Source organism: Urocitellus parryii, chromosome 7 (genome assembly GCF_045843805.1).
Source record: "Urocitellus parryii isolate mUroPar1 chromosome 7, mUroPar1.hap1, whole genome shotgun sequence".
NCBI classification, from domain to species: domain Eukaryota; kingdom Metazoa; phylum Chordata; class Mammalia; order Rodentia; family Sciuridae; genus Urocitellus; species Urocitellus parryii.
In genome coordinates this window covers 117,664,390-117,686,491 of record NC_135537.1, presented here as the reverse complement: position 1 = coordinate 117,686,491, position 22,102 = coordinate 117,664,390, and the positions used below count along the sequence as shown (strand labels likewise).

Here is a 22,102-nt window from a genome sequence, read left to right as displayed (position 1 = left end):
AGAAAAAGAGAACTGGCCATTGCAGCATAGAGAGCTGAGGCTCCGACCCTGCTGTGCACAGTGCACTCTCTGGGAGCCACTGGGTAAGCCTCACTGTCCTCAAAATGGAGAGATCAAAAATGATAGGAGGGGCTCCTCTGACCTCCCGGACTGTGGCTCTAGGGACGCTCGCCTGGCATACCTTTGTTGCTCATGCATTGAGGACAGGATTGGGAGGTACCTTGACAACATCCATGTCCTGGGGCAGCTCCTTCCCTGTAGGAGAAGAAGGGGAATTTCAGGTTAAGGGACAGTTGGGCGCCAGGCAGTGCCACAGGACACCCGGCATAGGCCCATCTCGCTGGCTCCTCCTCTGGTTGTGTGTGTGGGAGGGTTATTATTCTTATTGCTGGGGCTGTTACCACCCCAAGTTTACAGAGAAGGAAGTGGGGAGGGATGTATCCAAGGGCTGTCTCCTGGGAGGGGCAGTGCTGGGGTGTGGGTCCACCTTGGGACACTCTCAAACACTTCTAGCTCAACGGGAAACAGGCGGCATGCCTCTGCTCTTGCAGGGGGAAGTCATGAGCCCTTCTGCCCACAGGTGGAGCCCACCAGTGCAGGTGTGTGCACTGATTAGAGGCCTGCCCGTGTGTCTGTCCTCCTGGTCCTCAGTCTCTGCGTCTGGAACATGGGAATGTTCCTCAAAGGGAGGTTGGTGCCCCTAACCCTGGCAGAGGACCCACAACAGCCGTGGGTGATTAAGAATTGAACTCCAACCTTGCAAGTGGGTTGGGAGGGTAAGGTGTGAGAACTAAAGGCAGTGACCTGGACCATTTGGTTTGCTTCTCTCCTGGGGCATTCCTCGCTGGCTGACCTGGGGCAAGACACTTGCTCTTTCTGTGAAATGAGTCTGAAAAGGGGGCCCAGGAAGAAGACCCCTCCACCTGCCTCCCATGGGCCATCTTGGAGAACGACTGGGTGGGAGGGGTGTGTGTGTATGTGTGTGCACTCCTGCACGCGGAGGTGTGCGTTCATGCATATTGATTATGGAGGCTTGATGACATCCTAGACTCACCCCCGGTCCCAGGAGTTATCAGAATCCTAGATCCAGAGGAGCCCCTAGAGTGTGTCTGCTCATTTTCTTGCCCCCCAACCTTTGGCCCTCTTCTGGACATTGGGGCAGGGAAGGGTGGGAACTGAGTCATTTCCTTCCTTGGACACTTGGAAGGAGAAGGGAAAACTTTTCCTGAGAGCTTTTGGTCTCTTGAGAGTCTGGTGTCCCAGGAGGAGGAGGAGGAAGCCAGGACATGGTGTGGTTGTCCAGGGCAGGTGTGGGGGTGTTGGGGCCAAGTCCCCCAGGATATCTCTTTTCTCTCCACTGGTAAGGCAGGGTCTCAGTTTCTTTATTTGTAAAATGTGGCAATGAGGGTGTATCTACCCCAGAGGGTCAAAGGGATGGTGTAAAACTAGTCAGGTCCTTTGCACAGAGCTGAGCACCCAATGACCTCAGCCCATTTTACCCAGCCCAGAACCATGCTGAGCACTTTATGTATACTGATCTCCTTTAGCCCTCGCTCCGGCTCCATAAGACAGGGATTCCCCGGATCTTCGCTTGACCCTAGGGAAACTGAAGCCCTGAGTGGCAAGTGACTTGCCTCCAACTTGTCAGTGGAAGAAGTGGGATTTTCAAACACAGCACAGCCTGAGGATGGTGAGTGCTCCAGATGACTGTGGGGCCTTGGGTGAAGAGCCTGGGTCACAGCCCTGGGCTGGGGGAGCCTGCAGACGGCTCTGCACTGAGCTGCCTGCCAGCAATCTGGGCGGAGGCCAGAGAGCCATCCTCCTTGGTTAGAATCCTGCAGCCAGTCTCCCCGCTGTGCAGACACATAATTATATTTCACATTAAAGGGGAAGCTGGAGGCTGAGGGGGGCCTAGGAGCCCTTTGAGATTTGTGCTCTGGGCCTAGACCCTGCCTCCCCAGCCCAATTCTCTGGCCCCTGGGCTGAGCTGGGGTTCAGGCCAGTGATAAAATGGGGTTTCCCTGGGTCAGGGCCCAGCCGGGCTGGTCTGTCTGCCAGGATGAAAGGCCTGGGCCCTGCAGGAGGCAGAGAGATGTGAGGCTCAGACAATAGGCCCCAGGAGGCTGAGAGGGCAGGGCGCCTGGGGACAGGTTGGGGAGGAAGCCTGAGCCTCCCAGACAGGGGTGGGCCAGAGGAGGGGGGTCACACCACGGTCAAGTTGGCCGAGAGAGGGCAGGGGGGAGGAACACAGAGGAGAAAGCAGGAAATGGGAGAAGCCAAACTGAGCACAGGATGGGGAGGGGAGATATGCCATTAAGAGGAGGTGGTGGTGGTATGTGCGTGAATGTGTGTGCTTGGTGTGCAAAGCTAAAGGATTATGTGAAGAGTGCACGAGTTTAGCTATGTATATGGGTGCACATGTGTAGACACCGCCATTTGTGTGCACGTGCAAGTGTGTATGCACCTGTGTACCTGCGACCATCACGCATGTCAGGACATGTTTTTCGTGTGTGGACGCGATGCCTGGGCTTGTGTGTCTGGCTGTGTGCGCTCCTGTTCAAGATTCCCCTGCCTGTGTATGTATGCCTGTGTGTGTATGCTCGCCGTGCACCTGTGTGTGGTGCGCTTGTCCCCGGGAGGATGTGCCTGTGTGTGTGTGTGTGTGTGTGTGTGTGTGTGTGTGTATGTGTGCGCGCGCGCGTCCCAGTGCGCAAGTGGCTGGCGGAGTGTGTGTGTGTGAGGGGGGGCATCCTGGGGCTAGGAGGGGGGCGCAGGGCCAGGCCAGGGCCGTGGTGGGCGGGGGCAGCAGCAGCAGCAGCAGCAGCAGCGCGGTGCAGGGCGGGCGTGCTCTGGGCGGAGAGTTAGACGAGTTGCCGAGCTGGGCAACGGTAGCAGCGGGGCGCGGAGCTGGGTGCGCGCCGAGCTTCTGCCTCCCGCCGCCTCCTCGCCTCCATTCCTCGCTCCCCGTCTTCCCCGGGCCACGCCGCCGCTGCGGCCGCTGCGGCCGCCTCCCTGGGAACGGTAGCCGGGGGAGGGGGGCCTGGCACGGCTGAAGCCCGCGCGGGAGGTGCCGGACTCCCGGGGCGTAGGGGAGCGCGCCGGGCCCTGCCCGAGATCAGATAACAGCCGGCGGGGGAGGGGGTGGACCGGCCGCGCTCACAGCGGGACTGAGGGACCGACGCCAGCTGCGCTGGCCCGAGCGAGTGCCCCGCGGCCGGGGGCGCCGTCCAGGCGCGCGCCCCCGACCCGTGGCTAGACCCCGGCGATCCGCGTCAGGGACGGACGCGCCCCTCGGCATGGAGCACCCCCGGGGGCTGCCCTGAGGAGGAGGAGGCGGCGGCGGCGGCGGCGGCGGCGGCGATGCAGCCAGCGCAGCGGCAGCCGGGGCCAGGAACGGCCGCCCGGAGCTCGGAGGACGCGGAGCGCGCCGCGCCCGGGCTACTGACCGAGGTAAGTGTGTGGCCGCAGGCGCACGGACCCCCCCAGGAACCCGGCCCCCAGCTCCCCGCAGGCCTCCTTCCCGGCCCGGTGTGCGCACGAGGCGGTGCAGCAACAGGGAAGGTGGGGCAGGAGGGTTCTTCCTCGCTCTCGTTTTTTTTTTTTCATCTTTTTTTTTTCCTCCCTTGGTGAACCATCGGAGGAAATGCTGACTGCGAGCTTTTCTTCCTCTGCCATGTCTCCGGGCTACCGCCACCAGGGAACTTTGCTCCGGGCTAACCTTCGTCCCGGGGGGCGCTCCGGAAAACTTTGAGGAGCCTCGGACCCCTCTGGCCGGTTTGCATGAGGTGGGGGGGCTCAGAAAGGAGCTGGAGGAGCTACTTTGGCGCGCTGGCTTTGGTCTCTCCAGGCGTGACCTTCCTAGAGACCCTACCGTCAAGGTGGGGCCACTGAGAGGGCGCGTGGGATTTAGGAGCTGGCCTCTGGGGCGTTCCCAGCTGGATGCCAGCGGGGTCCTTGAAGTCGTTTCTCTTTCCGTCTCTTGTGCTCTCATGGAGTAAAAACATTCTGGAAATGGTTCTCAGCCAGAGGTTCGTTCTGCTTTTGGAGAAGCCCGCAGGGCTTCAGGGCTGAGGGTCCCTCCTGGGTGTGCATGCCTGCTCTAAGTGCCCTGGGGCGGGGGGGGGGGAAGCTGGAAGGGGATTCAGCGGCTCAAGGCAAGTGACAACTGGGCTGGGAAGCGCCTTGGGGGGGGGGTCTTCCAATGCGATTGGAGGCCTTGGCGGTGTCTGTGCCTCTGTGCACATGTCATGTGAGTGTCTTAAAAACCTGTGTTACGAATGGGGTCACAGGAAAGTATTTCTTTGGTGGTGGCCTCCCCTTCTGGGAGATTCTACCTCCCTGCAGCCCGGACTTGTGGAGACTTGGAGCCATCCCCTTCCCGTTTCCCAGGGGGCGTACCCCTCCAGGAGTGTGGTGCTGCCTGGGGCCATTTCTAGTTTCTTCTTCACTCCCCTGTGCCCAAGTCTGAGCCTTGCTATAAAGCGCTGGGGGACCTCCTGCTCCCCTACATCCGCGTCTCCGAACCTGGGTTCCTAGGCTCTGTCTCCCGGGAGCGCCAAGGCGCCCACACGCCGCTGAAATCGGCAGCCGCCTCCTCGAAGGTGCGAACCCAGAAGGCGTTAGCCTCCGGCCTACCCTTGGCTCCCTCCTTGAGGTGCCAGCAAAGGCCAGCCCCTGGGTGCTGACCCCCCCACCCGGGACCGGACCCCAGCCTCACTTTGCGCTAGGTTGCACGTTGACAGCCCCTTTCTCACCCGAAGCTCCACCCTGGACCGCCGCCATGTGGCAGGAGAGAGACAGCTCAGCACCAGAGACTTGGGGTCTTTTGGAGGAGTGCTCCCTCTTGTATTCCCAGAAGAGCCCCCTCCTTGTCTGCCAGGGACCTCCAAAGAGACTTCTCATTATAGTCTATATCGCAGTTTTCTGGTGGCCCCTCCCATCAGCTAGGGGACCTCAGGTTGGCTGCCGCGGAGGGGGGGTACCCTGGGAGGGCTGGCATCAGGTGGGGCCAGGCCTCTTGAGAGAGAGCATGGTGTGAAGGGGGAGGAGCTTGAGCATCCTTGCCCACAGGGAGGTGGGCTCCAGTGTGCTGGACCACACGGGAGGGCTCTCTGCTCCTTTAGGGCACTGCTGTGCACATACAGTAGGCGCTCTCTAAATGTTGAGAGTTGGCCCAAGCCTAGAAGAAGGGAAACCCAAGTTTCAGATCACCTCCTTGTTCCCCTCCCTGGTGAGAGCATAGTTGAGCTCCTTCCTCCGCTCGGAAGAGAAAGAGTCTTCTCTTGGGGAAGGGGACAGGGTCTCCCCTTGTCTGGCTCTCTCTGGATGCTGGCTGTGCCCGAGTGCCATGTCAGATCTCCACAGGGCCACCTGGTGACTGAGGCAGGGGTCCCTCCAGGTGTATACCTGGTGGAGGGATGTTCAGAGGGCTGAGCTGTGCTGGAGAAGCTGTTGCCCAAAGCCTTGCAGCAGGTTGGGTTGAAACAAACCTTCAGGTAGCTCTCTCCTGGCCTGGGGCTGCCCTGCCAGCCTTCCTGCCCCGGGGGCTACTGTATCCCTGTCCCCAAGTCTGCTCCAAGAAGGACGGGTGGCACTAGGTGGCCCCAAAGCAGTGAAATAATAACAACAGTGGTGATAATAGTAACCCCAGGATCGGGGACAGCAGCACCCTGCAGTGCTGCATACAGCACTGGGCCAGCCGGCCTGTGTGCCATTTCCTCTTCTCTGGCCAGGCCTCTGGTGCCCTGGGCCACAGTTGGCAACACCATGCATGGTACCTGGAGGCCTTGGCACCAGGTAGGGGGGGCGAAAGTGACTGTGTTGTCACTCCTAGTAACCTTTATGGTCCTTCCTAGGCCTGCGGCAGAGGCTGCTGCTGCACCTCTATGCTCGCCCAGCGGTCCCCCTCAGCCCCCAGGTGCCCAGGAACTCTGGGCTGGGCCCTCCCTTTGACAGGTGCACCTGGTGCCTGTGGCTGAGACTTGGCCAGGGCTTTCCTGTGAGTGACACATGGGCACACCTGCCTGTCCCCTGGGGCCTGCTGCTGGAGCCCTGCCACGGCTGGCACCAGGGAGAGGCTGGGAGGGGGGCAGCTTGTGGGCAGCAGGAGGGGTGGAGGCTGGGCCGGCCGTCCGGAAGGTGTGGTGGGCGTGGGCTGGGCCCCACAGAGGCTGCTGTGGGGGATTGGCAGCGTGGTAGGGAGCCTGCAGAGGGAAAGGCTGCAGATGAAAGCTAGCCGCCTGGAAACTGGGCCGCGGGCAGGGCTGCCGGAGGCTTCAAGAGGAGCCATGGGGTTGGGGGTGGGGGGACTGGGTGGGGGCAGGTGGGTTTTCCGGAGGAGCCGGGCCTCAGGCAGGACCAGAGCCCTTACTGGGCACACTGGCTGAGGGCCCAGCGCTCTGCTAGTTGATTTAATTTCCTAATGGCTTGCCAGTGCAGAGGGTGGCATTAGCTTCATTCTACAGATGGGATTGGAGGCTGAGGAGGCTCTGGAGGGGCCAGAAGCTGTGAGCCTCTGACCCAGAGTCCTGGAACTTTCTTAGGCACTGACCTTACTCTTCCTTGCTCAGCAGACACCCCACCCAGGGGTATTTATGGACCAGGCTGGCTTTAGCTACCTGCCCCCCGAGGAAGGTCCCACACAGGCCCTGGGGGCCTGCCCTTCCAGTCCCCAGAGAGCTTCATCCTCAGGACCTCGTGAAGGCCTGGCATATAGTAGGTGCTCAGTAAATGTCCAAAGATGCTTCAGTGACTCTGGCTTGGCTGGTCTGACACCAACTGTGGAGGCACGTGCTCTGGGGGTGAAGTGCCCCGTGGTCCCCTGTGCAGTGTGTCCAGCATACACAGAAGTGCTTCATACATGGCTGTTGAATGAATGGCTCTCACCCTGTGGGAGGGAGACTCGAGGGAAGTAGTGCCAGGGAGGAGGTGGGGTGAGGGAGATGCACTTCTCTGGGCCTCGCTTCTCTTGGCCTCGGTTTCTTGACTGTGCAGTGGATCCGAGGCCCCAGCCACAGGAGGGCCCCTGAGATTACCAGGGATGGGGAAGTAGAAATGTGAGCTTTGGTGTGTGTACCTCTGAGGGCCAGGGGGGGGGGTGGTCTCAGCAGAAATGAGGGTGCGAGGATCTTGCAGACCCTGGCCCAGGGCCCCCTTAGCTTCCCGCCCTGTGGCACTGGACAGTGCTCTGTGGCACTGCTAACCAGGAGCTGGAGTGCCCCTCTTAGTGCTCCAGGGAGCAGTTCTGCCCTGGCTGGGCCTTAAGGCTGCTCCTCGAGTCGGTGGAGCACAGCCTCCCGAATCCTGCCTGGAAAAGCCCCCAACCTCTCCTGCAGGCCTTGGGCAGCAGAAGCCCCTCTGCACCCTTCACCGGTGGCCTGGGCTTCTTTGAAGGACTCAGGTTCAGGCAGGGGTCACAGAGCAAACGAGACATGGTAGCAATGGTACGGAGCAGAGAGGCTTCCGCCAGAACATGGTTACTTGAGCACCTACTATGTTCTTGATGACCTCTGGGTGTCAGGGCCTTTCCTCCATCCCAGCTTGGGTTCCCCCCACCACCTTTTCTCCTTCCATTTGTTCTTGCTGAGCCTCCAACAGACGAGGCTCACACCTACCTCAGGGCCATGGCCTATGCTGTTCCCCCTGCCTGGGCCACTCTTTTCCAGATCTCTACTTCTTCCTGCCCTTCAGGTCTAGTCCAAATGCTACCTCCTCTCTAAGGCCTCACTGACCGGCCTCCTTCACCCCATATTCCCTCCCTCCTGCTCTGCTTTTCTCTTCATGCCTCCTGCTTCAATACATTTTGTCTTGTTTATTGTCTGCCTCCCCTGGGGATACAGACTCCTCGACTCTGCCGTTCCCCCTCAGCTCCATCCCCAGGGCCTGCCCTCCCGTGTATAGTAGGTGCTCAGTAAACACATCGGGTGGAATGGGCTGCATCAGACATGCATCATGCCTAACACCCTGCAAATGCTCAGGAGCCATGGTAGCTAGAATTGCTGCCCATTCTGCAGAGGAGAAGACTGAGCCTCAGAAGGATGACATCACTGCTCCAGAACTATAGACTTGTCCAGGGCAGAGCCGAGATTCAGGCCTTCTCTCCGGGCCTTTGGCCTACCGTCTGTTCGGCTCTGGGGAGAGGGAGTTGGGTTTATGTCAAGCTTCTCTTCTGGACTGAATTCTTTGTATCGGTGCCCTCACTGGCTGCAAGTTCTGAGCTTCTTCACGTCCCCAGCACCTGGCCTGCTTCCAGCTCACCGTGTCCCTGCCCCAACCCTGCAAGAAGGGGCAGAGGCCGTTCCCATTGCAGATCTAAGTGCACTGAGGCCCGGGGAGGCGCACCTCTCAACCTTCAGCCGATTTTTTTTTTAAATCAGTGAATCTTAGCTTCCTTCCGTACAAATCATAAAAATGTATGGAGGCCTCAGGAGGTGGGGTTGGGGGGGGGTGAGGTCTCCATTCCTCGCCCAGATCAGCATTTTCACACTTCTGGCGGTGTGTGTTTTGTGTCAGTGCACTTGACTTTTCTTTTCCAGCCTCTTTTTGGACACACCACCCAAGTTCATAGGCACACACACACACACACACACACACACACACACACACACATGTATTGTATATCATATGTGTATATTAATTTTTTAAAATTGGCACTGATCAACGTTAGCAGCTTCCTGGTTGTCAAGAGACCCGGATGCACACTGGTGAGTTCCTATTTGGTGGCCTCTGAAAAGACAGGGCTGGTGTTTCCAACATGAGCCACTTAGTGGTGAGCCACTTAGCCCAGCTCAGCCAGGTGTGCAGGGACAGGTCATCAGCTCCTGGAGTTCACCTGGACACAGAAGACGGACCAGGAAATGGGAGAACCAGAGCCATTTGCAGCTCTCTGTGTTCCCACCCCTGAATGGGTATCCTGGGGAGTGTATGTGTGACAATGACACCACCTCCCTTGTGAAATCTGGAGCACCCCGAGGCCAGAGAGGGAGAGCCGCAGCCCAAGGTTGCACAGCTCATGAGAAGCAAGGTAGGAACTTCACCCTGCTCGGCCTCCTTGCAGCTGTTTGGAGACTTGAAGTGGGGGAGCGCCTGGAGACAGGGAGGTGCTGGCTGGTGTGTGACCGGGAGTCAAGGAGGCTGAAAGACTGGGGCCAGGGAGGTTGAGAAGGAGCTGTAGGTCCGGGGCGGGCCCCTCACCCCACCTCCTCCTCCTTCCAGCTGCAGCTTGGGCCCCCCTGAGCTGGCGGCTGCAGCCCTGCAATTCTCCAGCACTTAAAGCAAAAATAAATCGCTGCCAGCAGCTGGCATTTTGGGTGACAGCAGCAGCGCCACCCCCTGCCCCGACCCTCTGCCTCTGGGCTCCTGGTTCCAGGCCAAGGCCAGACTCCCACTCCAGGCTTGTATGGAGCTGTAGAGGGCTCAGGGGGGAGCGGGGTGGGGGGGGTGGGGACCTCATGGGTCACCTGGAGGGCAGAGACAGGGTGGACACCTGGGGCTTCGGGGGTGCTGGAGTCCTGAGGCAGGTGACGAATGCTCATGGATGGGGCTTTGGAGAGGTCCTAGCTTCAGCCATATGGAAATAGGGCCTAGGTAGGGCTGGGGTGCAGCAAACTCAGGGAACACACCCTTCTTACAGGGCATCTCTGTTCTTTCCGGCCTCTCCCTTCCCTTCCCAGAGAATCCTAGAAGTCTTGCCTTATCACATGTCTGTGCTGTGGGGCCCGAGGAGGTCACATCTTAGCATCATTCGTGTTTACAACAAATAGCTCTTGAGATCTTGCTATGTGCTTCGTCCTCAGCCAGGAGTCAGGGGATGTGGCAGTGCACAAGAGCCCCCCCACCCCAGCCCTCGTGGGGCTGGTGTCTCGGTGGGTGAAGGAGGTTCCAATGGACAAGTAAACCAACTCAGGAAGAAGCACAGATGTGCCCATAATCCTGTGTCACTTATTACAGTTTGTAATTGCAGGAGGGTTGCATGCTCCTGGTTAAGCATCTAACCATCGGCAGGGTGGAAATTGAACCTCTCCTTCTCAAATTCTGTTTCTCACTCCCCCCACCTCCAAAAAAAAAGCTTTGTGTTCTTGAGGGGACCATCATTAGAGAACTTTCTGGATTTTTCTCAGGGCTTTTGTGCAAATGTTAGTATGTGAAGGAGGCATATAAGCAAGCTAATTTCCCTCCTCCCTTCTTTCCTTCCTTCCCATCCATGCCACTGTGTCCCCTGACTGTGTGGTGTCCCCATGCCTGATGGACCCACGGCTCTCATCCCGTCTTCTTTGCATATGGGTTGTGGGCTGAGTCACCGAGTCCCTGGATCACAGAATCCTAGTTGTGGAGTCTTTGAATGTGCGCCGAGCCACTGAAGTTCATGCCTCATGGATTCTTTGTAGAGTTTTGGCGGCTTTGAGACAGGCAACCTGAACTGCAGAACTGGAGCATCTTAGCACCAGGAGGGGTGCTGACTCCTTGCCTAGATACCTCCTTTCTCAGATCCCACTCGCAATTTCGAAGGTCCCCTGGCTCCATTCCTAGAATTCTGGGTTTGGAGGGGGCGTCTGGGAGTTCAGTTTCTAATCTTGCCCAGTAGCCATTCTTTGCTGCTGTCAAGCCCCCAGGCCCCCCACCCCCCCGCAGGTCCCATTCCTTTGAGGCTGTGGAACTTAGGGGGTGAGTCCAGCTTCCTCTTAGGGCAGAGTGAGCCCCCCACTTGGATTCCCAAGGGGGGAGCACCCACCACTTCTCCAGATAGACTCTTTGCTTCTCTGGTGCCCTTGACCTCTCAGAGGGAGAATCGCCGGCTTCTCCACGGTCTTCAGATGAAGATCCTTTGTCCTGAGGAGGGTCACCCCCCCCCCCATCTTCTGGGAGACCCGCATCACTGTGCCTCTCTCCTGTTCGGCCACCCTGTCATCCCCGAAGGAATGATTTGAGAAGAACCGGGCTCCTACTCAGGAAGACTCTGATGCCCTGATTCTGGGGGGAGGTGATAATGACCCCCTCGTGCTCTTGCTCTTCAAGCTTCAGTTTCTCCATTTGCGACATGGGCACCAGCCTCCCCCCCTGAGTGCGTTGGCTCCGTGGGCAGGGCCGGACAGGGCGGGGCAGGGCGGCTTCCTCTCCTCCCTGCGCCTCTCTGCTGTGTGGCGGGAGGCTCAGCCACGCCATCCCTTCACCCCGCTGGGTCTCAAGCTGTCAAGAGCACCTGCCAGACAGAGCAGCCAGGTCCCTCCGTGGGCCACGGGAGATTTGAGGATCATCTCAGGGAGCGTCCCCAGGAACCTGTGCCGCCGTCTTAGCGTGACCCAAGCCCCCCTCTGGGGATGCAGGGGCAGAGGACTGGCACCCTGATGCCTGCCCTCTTCCTTTCCTCTGCTGGGAGCGGGCTGGCCTGGGTCTGATGAGCAGAGCTTCGTCCATTTAGGGGTCTTGGCTCTGACCCCACAGCAGATGCCCTGGCCCTGTAGCACCAGGACCCGATGACCAGGCTCTGGGCTTGTCCCGACCCTGTTGCCTCCTGGTGGCCTCAGAGCCAGCTGTAGCTAGGTGAGGACACCCCAAGTGGAGCTAGGGTACATAGGGAGGAAATTGGGAGGACAGGGTAGGGGTGGGGTGCGGGAGCCCTGGGGGCTGTGGCTTAAGGATGGGCTTTAGTGTGTCACCTGTGAAATGGGAACACGAGAGAAAAATGGGCTGAACAAATTCACATGCCTGATGTTGTGTCTGGGGGAGGGGGGAAGGATCCAGGGGCAGGAGTCTGGAGGGACAGTCAGCCGGGTCCAGGCAGTGACAGCAGGAGCACTCTTGACCCTGTGTCAGTTTTCCTGTGGCTATGTCAGCCATGACACCACTCTGGGGGCCCAAAACAGAACAAGTTGAGGGCTGGGATGGTGGCTCAGCGGTAGAGCCCTCGCCTAGCACATGCGAGGTCCTGGGTTCGATCCTCGGCACCACATAGAAATAAATAGATAAAGGTATTGTGTCCAACTACAACTAAAAAATTTAAAAAAAATTAAAAACAAAAACAGAACAAGTTGAACATCTCTTATCTGAAATGCTGGGATGAGAAATATTTCAGTTTTTTAAAAAAAATTTGTGATATATTCATATACATAATGAGATGTCTTGGGGAAGGGACCCAGAATCTAAGCATGCATGGATGTGTTTCATGTACGTCCTAGGCGCATCACCCGAAAGTAGGTTTACATAATATCTTCAATAATTTTATTATGATTTAGCAAAGTTTCATGGTGTGGAATTTTCCACCTGCAGTGTCATGTCAGGGTTCAAAAATGTTGTAGTTTTGAGCATTTTGAGATTTTGGATTTGGGGATGAAGGAGGCTCAAAAACTTGTGCAAATGTGCCTTCCAGTTTTGGCGGCCCGAAGTTTAGGATCTTGGTGTGGACAGTGTTGGTTCCTTCTGTCGCCTCTGAGAGACATTTGTTCTGGGTCTCTCCTGGCTTTTAGTGTCTGCTGGCTGTCCTCGATGACGCTTGGCTTGTAGCTTCGTGGCTTTCTCCTTAGACTATCTTTCCTTCTCTTAGAAAGATGCTTGGGTGGGATTTAAGAACCACTCTAATTCCGGGGAGTTCATCTCTGGACCTTTAAGTTATTTACATTTGCAAAAAAAAAAAAAATCCTTTGCCTACATCAGGTCACGTTCACGGTTTCCAGGTGGCCATATCTTTTGTCGACCCACAACACAGGGTCTTACCTGGAAATACCACCCTGTATCTTGACATTTTCTTCTTCGAAGAAAAATAGAGTAGCCAAGTGTGGGTGGCACTCTCCTGTAATCCCAACTGCTCGGGAGACTGAGGCAGGAGGATTCCAAGTTTGGAGGCCAGGCTGGGCAACTTAGCGAGACACTGTCTAAAAACAAAGATCATTGCATTGTCATGAGCAGCTAATAAAAAAATAAAAAAAAAAGAAAGATCAAAAGAAAGCAATTCACAAAAAGCATGACATGATTTAAATATCGGAAACAAAAATAAACAATGTTCATGCTCATAAAAAAATAATAATAAATAAAAATAAAAAGGGCTGGAGGCGTAGCTCAGCAGTAGAGCACTTGCCTAGCTTGTGCAAGGTCCTGGGTTTCATCCCTAGCACTGGGGGAAAACAAAGTCTTAAAAAAAAAAAAAGAAAGAAAAATGTTCTTTTCGGGCAATCTACCTTGGAGATACATACCATTGGGGTTCTGTTTGTTGGTCGGTGCCACTTACCGTCTGTACGTCCTTGGGCAGATGACCCAGCTGCTCTGTGTCGTGGAGATAGTAATGGCCCTTTCCCTGTGGGGCTGCTGGGAGCAATCAGTTCTCAGGCAGCCCTGGGACAAGGGGAGGGTGTGGGAGACAACGCCTTTTATGATTACAGCAATCAGCAAAGTGGCTTTAAAAATCGGACTGGTATTTCCGGAAGAGGCTGAATTTCCGTTTGGTTAACCTGCCTCACTGTGAGGTACTCACTTCTAGGTCTCTATCCAGCCTGGCGGGGAGGCTATTGTTAACATACTGCTGCTGCAATACTGTGACACTTAGGTCCTGGTGCCTGGGCAGTCCCAACAGAAAGTTCTGGAAAAGCGGTCCTGCCAGGTTGGAGGGGCCGTGCCTTTGTGACTTTGAGAGCTGTTACCACTGTGCCCTCCAAGGGGGTCGTGCTGGTTTGGGGTTTGTGTGTATGCCTCAGCCACGGCCCACCTCCCAGTTTGCAGACAGGGAGGTCTCACAGGGGAGTGTCTTTCTCTTGGTTCAGAGGTGGGACATCTTTCCATGTTAATGCATCTTCTTGAGGGTTTCTTCTCTGGCAGGCAGGGTGGGGGGTATCTTCAGACCTCCATATCCACCCCCCCCCCACCATAGGGAGTCAGGTGGGATGTCCCTGCCTCCTGGTGGGGGGAGACTTCTCATCCTACTGGGGTCTTCGTGGCTGACTTCAGGGACAGGGAGCTGCTGCCCCACTTCACAGAGGACCTGGGCGGGGGCCAGGATGGCATGGATCTAAGTGGGGGTCACCCACTTGCGGGGTGACCTCATGCTTATTTCCCAGCACCCCTGCCTGTGCCCAGAGTCTAAGGGGTCCAGGGACTTTTGAGTTTCTCCGTTAGCTGCAGTCATGGGAGGTGAGGTTGGGTTTTACTCCTTCAGATCCCCTCCCTGGGCCACCAGCCAGGCATGTCCCCCTAGAGGTGGCCTGTGTTTCTTTTTTTTTTTTTTTTTTGATGGCTCACTGTGACGCGCTGGCCTGCCGCCTGCCTCTCCCTGGGCTCCTGGCCACCATCAGGATATTTTTGGGGGCTCCGGCACAGCACATGCCTGATGGTGGATTCGGTACGCCGCGGTGTCACTGGGCGCCCTTTACTTCTCAGGAAGTGGCGCGACGTCTCCCTGAGATTTGGCACCCAAATACAATAATGAAAATGACTGTTTACCCCGCGTCTGCTTGTGCCAGGCGCTGTGCTCCGTGCTTTCCCGAACATTATCTCATTTAATTCTCAAAAAAAAAAAAAAAATGTCCTGGTTGGACGAGGAAAAGAGACTTGAGAGAGGGGAGCTGCTCGGGGAGGCAGGTGGCCAAACCCGATTTCAGCTCAGATCCGGAAGCCCCACAGGAAGGGGCCCGGGGCCAGGCTGGCTTCTCCCTTAGTAGGAGGGAGACCCCTGGCCCCAGGATCCTAGGAGACATCTTGTCCCAGAGAGTGTCTCTGGCCTAGAGTGACCGCACTGGGCGTGGGCCAGGCTGGTATGGATTGAAGTGGGGGTCGCCCACTTGCTGGGGGACCTGAGCAGCCTCTTATTTCCCTGCTCTGAGAAACAGGCCTCAACAGGCTCTTATGGAACGGGATATGTTCCAGGGCTGAGGACTGTTTTGGAATTGCAGATGGCAGAGGGCTCTCTGAGTCCTTCCTGTGAAGAACAAACCGAGACCCGGAGAAGGGGAGGGATTGACAGAGCTCATGTCCACCCTGGGTGACCTGTGGCCTTCCATCCCCCTCGGGACCTCAGCCACCAAGTGCGGGCTGGTCTTGTTGACTGCTCTCTTGCCAAATGCCAGGCTAGAAGACAGGCCACTGTTTGAGCCCTGTGGACTCAGGTAGGGAGAAGGTGGCGGCCAAAGCCCTTACAAAAACTCTTGGGGAGTGTGTTGCCCCCATAAACATTTCCTACCTGGACTTTCCTTCTGTCTCATGTCCCCGAGAGCCCTCTGCTCACCAGAGCTGGGCTTCCAGGTTCTGTGGAGGTGAAGTGTGGGCCTGTCTTTCCAGAAATCTGTCTATAAGTGAGTATCACAGGATGCTCCAGGATGTGATGGGGCTGCTTTGCCACTTGGGAGGACAGTTGAGTTGTTGGTTGCTTATGAATTCATCCACGGTTTGACTTTGGGGATCCCCAGTCCTGTGGGTGAGCAGCTGCCCCCACAGATCCCTGGGTTGAGCAGAAGTCTCTGCAGAGGCTGGGTGTTGAGCAGAGAAGGCCTCCAGGGGAACGGACTCTGGGCGCTTGCCTTCTGGGGGCTTCTGTCACACCTGTGCCCTCCATGGGGAAGGGGGGCGTCCAGCCCCGGGAACCCTCAGAGGGCCTTTCAGAGCTGTCCCTGGGGCCTGAGGCCCAGAGGTCTTCAGCCATCCGCCTCTTGGGGGCCCCTAGGTTCTTGCCAGGGAGCACAAATTAAAAAGTACCAAGCCCTGAGCACGGTCACAGTCTGGGCAGCTAGGGTGGCTCTCTGTGTCACAGGCCCCTCTGCTCACTGCCAGGAGGCCTGCTTCTGAGCTTGGGGTGTCATCTTTGACCCTGCCCTTCCCTCCTGTTCCAGAATTGAGCTCCCTTCGGGGGGACCACCTTCCTGTCTCTTTAAGGTCCCAGACCCTCCGGACAGTGTGACCGTCCCTCTCACTGGGAAAGTCAAAGAAGAGACTTCCCACTGGCCGCACCGGGACGGCTCACCTTCTGGGACCCGCCTTTCCCCTCCCTGAGGATGGCTTGTCACCCCGCTGTCTCTCGGGGCCTGGCACCTCTCACATAGCCAAGGCCACCGCTGTGTCCAGGCTCCCTCTTCTTACTGACCCTTCTCTAGACGGCAGCTAGGGTGGTCAGGAATGATCCTTCTCTCGTTCTTACAGCAGCGAGCATACCTTCCCCATGGCCTGGTCCAGGGGTAGCCATGGCTCTGCTGAGGACTGTTGGGTTTGGATTTGTCAGACTGTGATTTCCTTCAACCTTTGTGTGTCTCTTCATCTCCAGTTTTTTTTTTTGTTGTTGTTGTTGTTAAGGGGGGAGTTGAAGTTCATATCATATAAAAGGAACCCTATTAGGCAGGGCACGGTGGCGCACGCCTGTCACCCTAGAGATATAGGAGGCAGAGGCCGAAGGATCCCAAGTTCAAGGTCAGCCTCAGCAACCTATGGAGACCCTTGGCAATTTAGCAAGACCCCGTCTCAGAATAAAAGCTAAAAAGGACTGGGGATCTAGATGCGTGGTAAGGCTTCTGTGGGTCCCATCTCTGTTACCAAAAAGAAAGAAAGAAAGAAAGAAAGAAAAAAAAAAGGCCCAATGCACCATTTTGAAGTGAACATTTCAGGAGCGGGGAGGGGACTCAAGATGTCGTGCATTGACCACGTCTGTCTAGTCCCCCAAGACATTTCCTAACCCCAATAGTAAACCCCGTAGCCATCTGCAGTTCCTCTTCATTCCCTCCCTGCAATCATCAGGCTGATTTCTGTATCTGGATTTTCCCAATCAGGACATTTCATGGAGCATGTGGCTCTTGGTGCCTGGCTTCCTTCATGTAGCGTCCTGGTTTCCAGGTTCACCCGTGTTGCACTGTGTGTGTCAGAATGCTGGACAGCACACCACTGTGTGGACAGACCCCACATAATTTTTGTCCACGTGTCACTTGATGGACACCAGGGTTATTTCCACCTTTTGGCGGTTGGGACCGAGGCTGCCGTGCACAGTCGCGTGCATGGTTTTGTTTAAACACCTGTCTCGATTGTCTTGCTGTAGACCCAGGAGTGGCATGGCAGGGGCAGGTGGTAGCTGTGAATCACTTTTGAGGATCGGTCTTTGAAAGCCGTCTCCCAGCTCGAGAGCATGTGCTCTTGACCTTTCTCTGGCCTCTGCCTCGTCTCTGCCCACAGAACTCCTCTCTGGGGTTCCTTGGCTTACCCCAACTTCTTTTCTTGACCTTCGCCACTTTGATGTCTCTGAAAATATTCACAACAGGGTCTTGGTGTCCTGGGGTGTCACCTGGGCCTGCCTTACTGTTCACCCCGTGGCTCTGTCAAAGCCTCCTGGCCTGGAAGCCTGGCTCCCTGACCCTCCGTCCCCCTCTTCCCGCTCCTTCCCCAGGGCTCAGGCCTCTTCTTATCCACACTCCTTCCCCTGCACCCCTTGTTCAGCCCTGGGCTCTGCACCCTGGGATCGTGTCTAGCCCAGATTTTACTTGCCATAGTGACCCCTCCCCTGGAGGTCAGCACTGGCTCTGACCTCTGAACCTCCACCCTTCCCGGGAAGTTGGGGCTGCTGCGTGCTGAGCAACCGCTGTGGGATGCTTACAGTCACCGTCCAGGCCTGGTATCTGCTCTGGTTAGTGGGTGGGGAGGGCTGAGCTTGGGGCCCATGGTTGGGGTTGGCTGGGCGGCTCCCAGCTCTGGCATTGCTGTGCCTGTGGGTCTGGGCGCCCCTCACCTGAGAAGCAGCACAGGGACTGTAGTCTCCCTACTCGGGTGGTGGTTCCCGTGACCCAGGCTGGGAGTGGGGCTTGTGGAGGAGTCCAGGGCAGCTTCCCTCCCTCTCTTTCTGAGTTGCTGTGACTTCTCCGGGTCATGCCACCAGTGCTTCTCAGCTTCAGCGCCCCCAGGTGTAAGCTGCCCATCCAATTCCCAGTGTAATCGTGTGTCTGGGGGTTCCCCCAGGTCTGGCACGGAGTTGGCGACCCGTGTGTGTTTACTGGGGGTCACAGTCTGTTGGCTGGGACCCACCAGGGAAGGACCAGTCTAGTTGCTTGAAAGGGTCACCAAGGCAGACAGATGACAGAGGGACAGATGCCCTCAACAGGGGCCCTCTCCCTTTGTGCTGCACCCCTCCAGTTGCAGCTGCTCGAGGCGGGGGGCACGGTCTCAGCGGATCCCCCACCCCCTAATCAGCCTGTCAGCACTGAGGGCTGGCAGGAGCCCCCGCGGGGGCTGTGCCCGAAGGCTGTATTTGGAGGGGCTCCAAGCCAGCTGCTCCCCTCAGTCTGGGGTTCTTCTGCTGCGTATAGTGGGGATTTCGTGGGCCCCGACCCTCCTTGCAAGTGAAGGAGCCAGTGAAGCCCAGGCAAGTGGGTTCAGGAGATGGGGCCCGGGGTGGATCGTGTAGACCAGGTCTGGCTGTCTACACTGCAGATGGTGTAGATGTTGGTCGCTACAGCACTGGGGCCGCGTGGACAGATGTGGGTTGTGAAGATAGCTGGAAAGGCTGACCGTGTGAGCAGCGCTGAAGTGCGGCCTTAGTTGTGTGGGCTCTGGGACCATGGGGGGGACCTGGGCAGCGTCCACCTGTCTGAACTCTGCAGGCAGAGCGAGTGGCGTGCTGCATAGACACCTGTGTGTGGACAGTCCCAGGTAGGGAGGGTATTTGTGGACAACCTGGGGCTCGAGGTCCCACGGACCCATCGCTCCCTTGCACTCTGTGTTCTGAACCTTAGGAACTTCTGTCCCCTCCTGTGCAGCCCGCTGCCCTGGGAGGGGTCACTCCTCCCGCTGCGGAGTTGAAATCTCAGACCCACCCTCGTCCCTGGCGAGGCTGCCTCGGCTGTACCCCCTGCCCGCCCACCTTGGCTGCTGGGGCTTGTGGAAGCACCCGGGTCAGAGGCTCACGTGGCCTGAAAGTTTAAGTGGTGTTGGGACTCGCTGTCACGTAGCAGCCTTGGAAAGAGTCAGGGTTCTTGTTCTCCACTGTGTGGATGAGGACCCTGAGGGATTTTGGGGAGGGGGGGGCTCCTGATGCTTCCTGGAGCTATAATCAAAGGATCCAGCCCTCAGAAGCCCAGCTTCGGGACCCTCCCAGATGATCTGTACCGTGGCTGGATGTGCCCCCCCCCGCCCCTGCTGGCCCCGCCCCCCCTTCTTTGGCTTCTGCAGCCCCTTGAGGGCCCCTCCACCGTGTCCTGAGCACCCACTCTCTCCAGCAGGTGGTCTTGTTGCATGTACGAAGTCTCCCTAAGTCCATCTCTCCCCTTTCTGTTCTAGTATTAGGGATTGGACCCAGGGGCTCCCACATGCTAGGCAGATGCTCAATCTCCAAGCTGCCTCCCAGCCCTTTTTATTTTATTTTGAGACGCGTCTTGATAAGTTTCTCAGGCTGACCTCGAGCTTGCGATCCTCCTGCCTCAGCCTCTCAGTAGCTGGGATTACAGGCGTGTGCCTCCCATACCTGGCTCCGAAGGCCCGTATTAGAGAGGAGGGCACCGGGACCCAGAGTGCACAACTGGATCTCGTAGGTCAGCCGTCATACCCGTGATCCCCTGCCACCTAGCCCCCACCTGAGCAAGGAGGCGTACGCCTGGCCCATGGTCTGAGGCTGGGAACATCCTCCCCGGGCCACTCCGCTGTGCCTGTGCTCCTCAGAATGTGGCTTCTCCAAGCTCAGATTTATGAGGGTGGGACGGTGGGCACCGTCCCTCTGTAGGGCACTCCTGGTCACCAGTGCTAGGTTTTTCCTTTCCCACCCACTGAGCTGGGTGAGGCCACAGAGGATGTGCTGGAACAGCCGGGGTGCTGGGGTCTGAGTAGTGGTCCAGTGTTTGCAGGTCCCCTCCCTGAGCCTCACCTGTAGAGTTAGACCATCTGACTCCCAGGGCTCTGACGAGGTTTCAACGAGAATCCAACCATAGTACCTGGGGGTCGGCGCTGACGCCCGGCAGATGCTCCCTAAGCGTAAGCTCCCACAATAGATTTTTCTTGTGCAAACGCACATGGAGCCCCTTGCTCTGTGCCCACCCTGCCCTGGGGGGACGCAGTGATTTCAGAGAGGACCGGAGGCTCAGACTGAGGCTAGGGGGTGGGGAGAGGGAGGACAGTGACTGTTATGTGGTCAGCTGTCACAGAGCCACCCTGGTGCTGCGCATCCTGGGGAGGAGAACAGCTGGGGAAAGACCCCGAGGTGGGAACTCCTGGGAATTCAGCATTGAAGGACCCCCCCGAGGCTCTACCAAGCGTGGACACAGCCGTAACTACCTGGTGTGGTCCATACGGGGGTGGAGGGGCGACTTCCTGTCCACCCCTGGTTTCTGGCACAGAAATGATGACCGCAGAGTTAAAGACTGGAATACTTCTTGATGCTAGTCCTGACCCTACGCTCTTCGTGAGCTCGGTGATCCACATGAGAATCACGTTGTGTTGACCCATGTTACAGGTGGGAAGACGGAGGTCGGAGGGGGGAAGCTGCCTGCCCAAGGGCCTTCAGTGGCTGAGCTGCTGCTGATCTCCGGGGAAGGTTGTGCACTGGCCTGGGGCGAGGGGGAGGGTGTGTTTGGGGTTTAGGTGAGGCCAGGGAGGAGCCTCTGTGCTTGGTGGGCAGGGCCATTTCCAGAGTGTGGTTGGGCCTGGCTTGCTGTGTGATCCAGGCCGTCTCTGGGCCCTGGGGCCTCTGTGGCCAGCCTGGGCTGTCCCCTGATTTCTCAGCGGGGCCACAGTCCTGCTGTACCTGGGTCCCCGTGAGGTCTGGCACCGTGGCCACACTGGGCCCTCAGAGCGTGGGCAGGGGCCGGGGGACACTCAGAAGTGCCAGCTGTCCTGGCCTGGAGTCAGAATGTGGGGGTGAAGGCCCCGAGGAGGCTGGAGCTGAGGGCTGTACACATCGGGACTGTTGTCCTCCTGGAGTCCTGTGAGAAGTCCCCAGGTGACAGGCGGGGAAACTGAGGCCCGGAGGGGGTGGCAGGGTACCTGCTGGTCCACAGGCAGGGAGTCAGGGGGCCATCGTGTTGCTGAGCTTGCCATGTGCCCTGCCAGGTGCCCAGTCTGCAGACAGCATGTGCGATGGCCGTAGCTACATCTGCTGGGTGTGACTTGGTGATGGCCTCGTGCTGCGACCTGGTCCTCAATGCCCACCTCAGCCCTTGGAGGGGCTATTGGTGCCCACTGAAGGGGACACTGAGGCCCAGGCAGAGCCTTGCTGGGCAGGGGCTGGCCTTCTTATAGCTCAGAGGAAGCCAGTGGTTGTGGGGTACCCTGGGGGGTAGACAGGGGTCCCTGGCCAGTGTTGACAGGACAGGCCTGTCCTGGCCGGGGTGCGGGGCTCCTTCTTTGAGGGTGACAGGGAGAGGTGGTGCTGGGACTCAAGGGCCGATTCAAGGGCCCATTCCCCGTGTCACGTCCTGCAGCCACAGAGCTGGCCAGGCTGGGCCTCCATGGGGTGGTGTCTGGAGGTGGAACGGGCATTGAGGCAGGTGTCCCCAGCAGGTGAGGGGACCCTGTTTTGGCTGCATCTTCCGCCCAGGACCATTCTCACTTCCTCCGGAGCTGCTCCCTGGACCCAATTGTTTGGGAGGCTCTGGCCTGGGGTTCCGTCCAGGGGTCTCACCCAGAACCTGGACAGGAGCACATTGTCCGTCAGGGCCATGTCTGATTTCCACTCTGGGCTGTGTGACCCCAGGCAAGTCTCCAGCTCTCTGGGCCTCAGTTTCCTCGTCAGCGTGAAACAGGCATCAGAATGTGCCTAACCCGTGAGGCTACTCTTGAGACTCAATCGGGGACGCCCAATGCTGTGGCATTAAAGGCACAGGCTCTGGATGTACCTGTCAGCGTCTGCCTGCCCGGCTCTGCCTCTCCCAGGCTGTGTGGCCTTGGGTGAATCACTTGACCTCTCTGAATGTCAGTTCCCTCATGTGTCAGATAGGATAACAGCTGCATCTGCCCTGTAGGGCTTTCTCGGGGCACTGCAGGGCAGTCCAGGTAGCTGGGACCAAAGTTCCTGCCATGGGCTCTGGAGTCAGGGCCATCTCAGAGAATACAGGAAACCTTAGCTCTTCAGGCTCGAGAGCAAGAGTCCACATCCTCGCCACCGCCCGAGTGGGGGTTGTGGCTCCCGCTGCCTGCAGGGAGCGGATCACCGGCAGTTTCATCCCCG

The 22,102-nt window shown here is 57.8% G+C and overlaps 1 protein-coding gene across 2 annotated transcripts in view; it reads left to right on the top strand.

The window, feature by feature from the left end:
• The first annotated feature begins 2,897 nt into the window (after positions 1–2,897).
• The window catches only part of Kcnj12 (potassium inwardly rectifying channel subfamily J member 12), a 40,653-nt gene continuing 21,448 nt past the window's right edge, over positions 2,898–22,102 (top strand). Inside the window, exon 1 of one of the 2 annotated variants that reach the window (XM_026408659.2) lies at positions 2,898–3,450. The gene's annotated coding sequence lies outside the window, so the exon portion shown is untranslated. Of the gene's footprint in view, positions 3,451–15,066; positions 15,087–22,102 lie in introns of those variants that run through there. The other variant, XM_026408661.2, reaches the window with a different exon arrangement.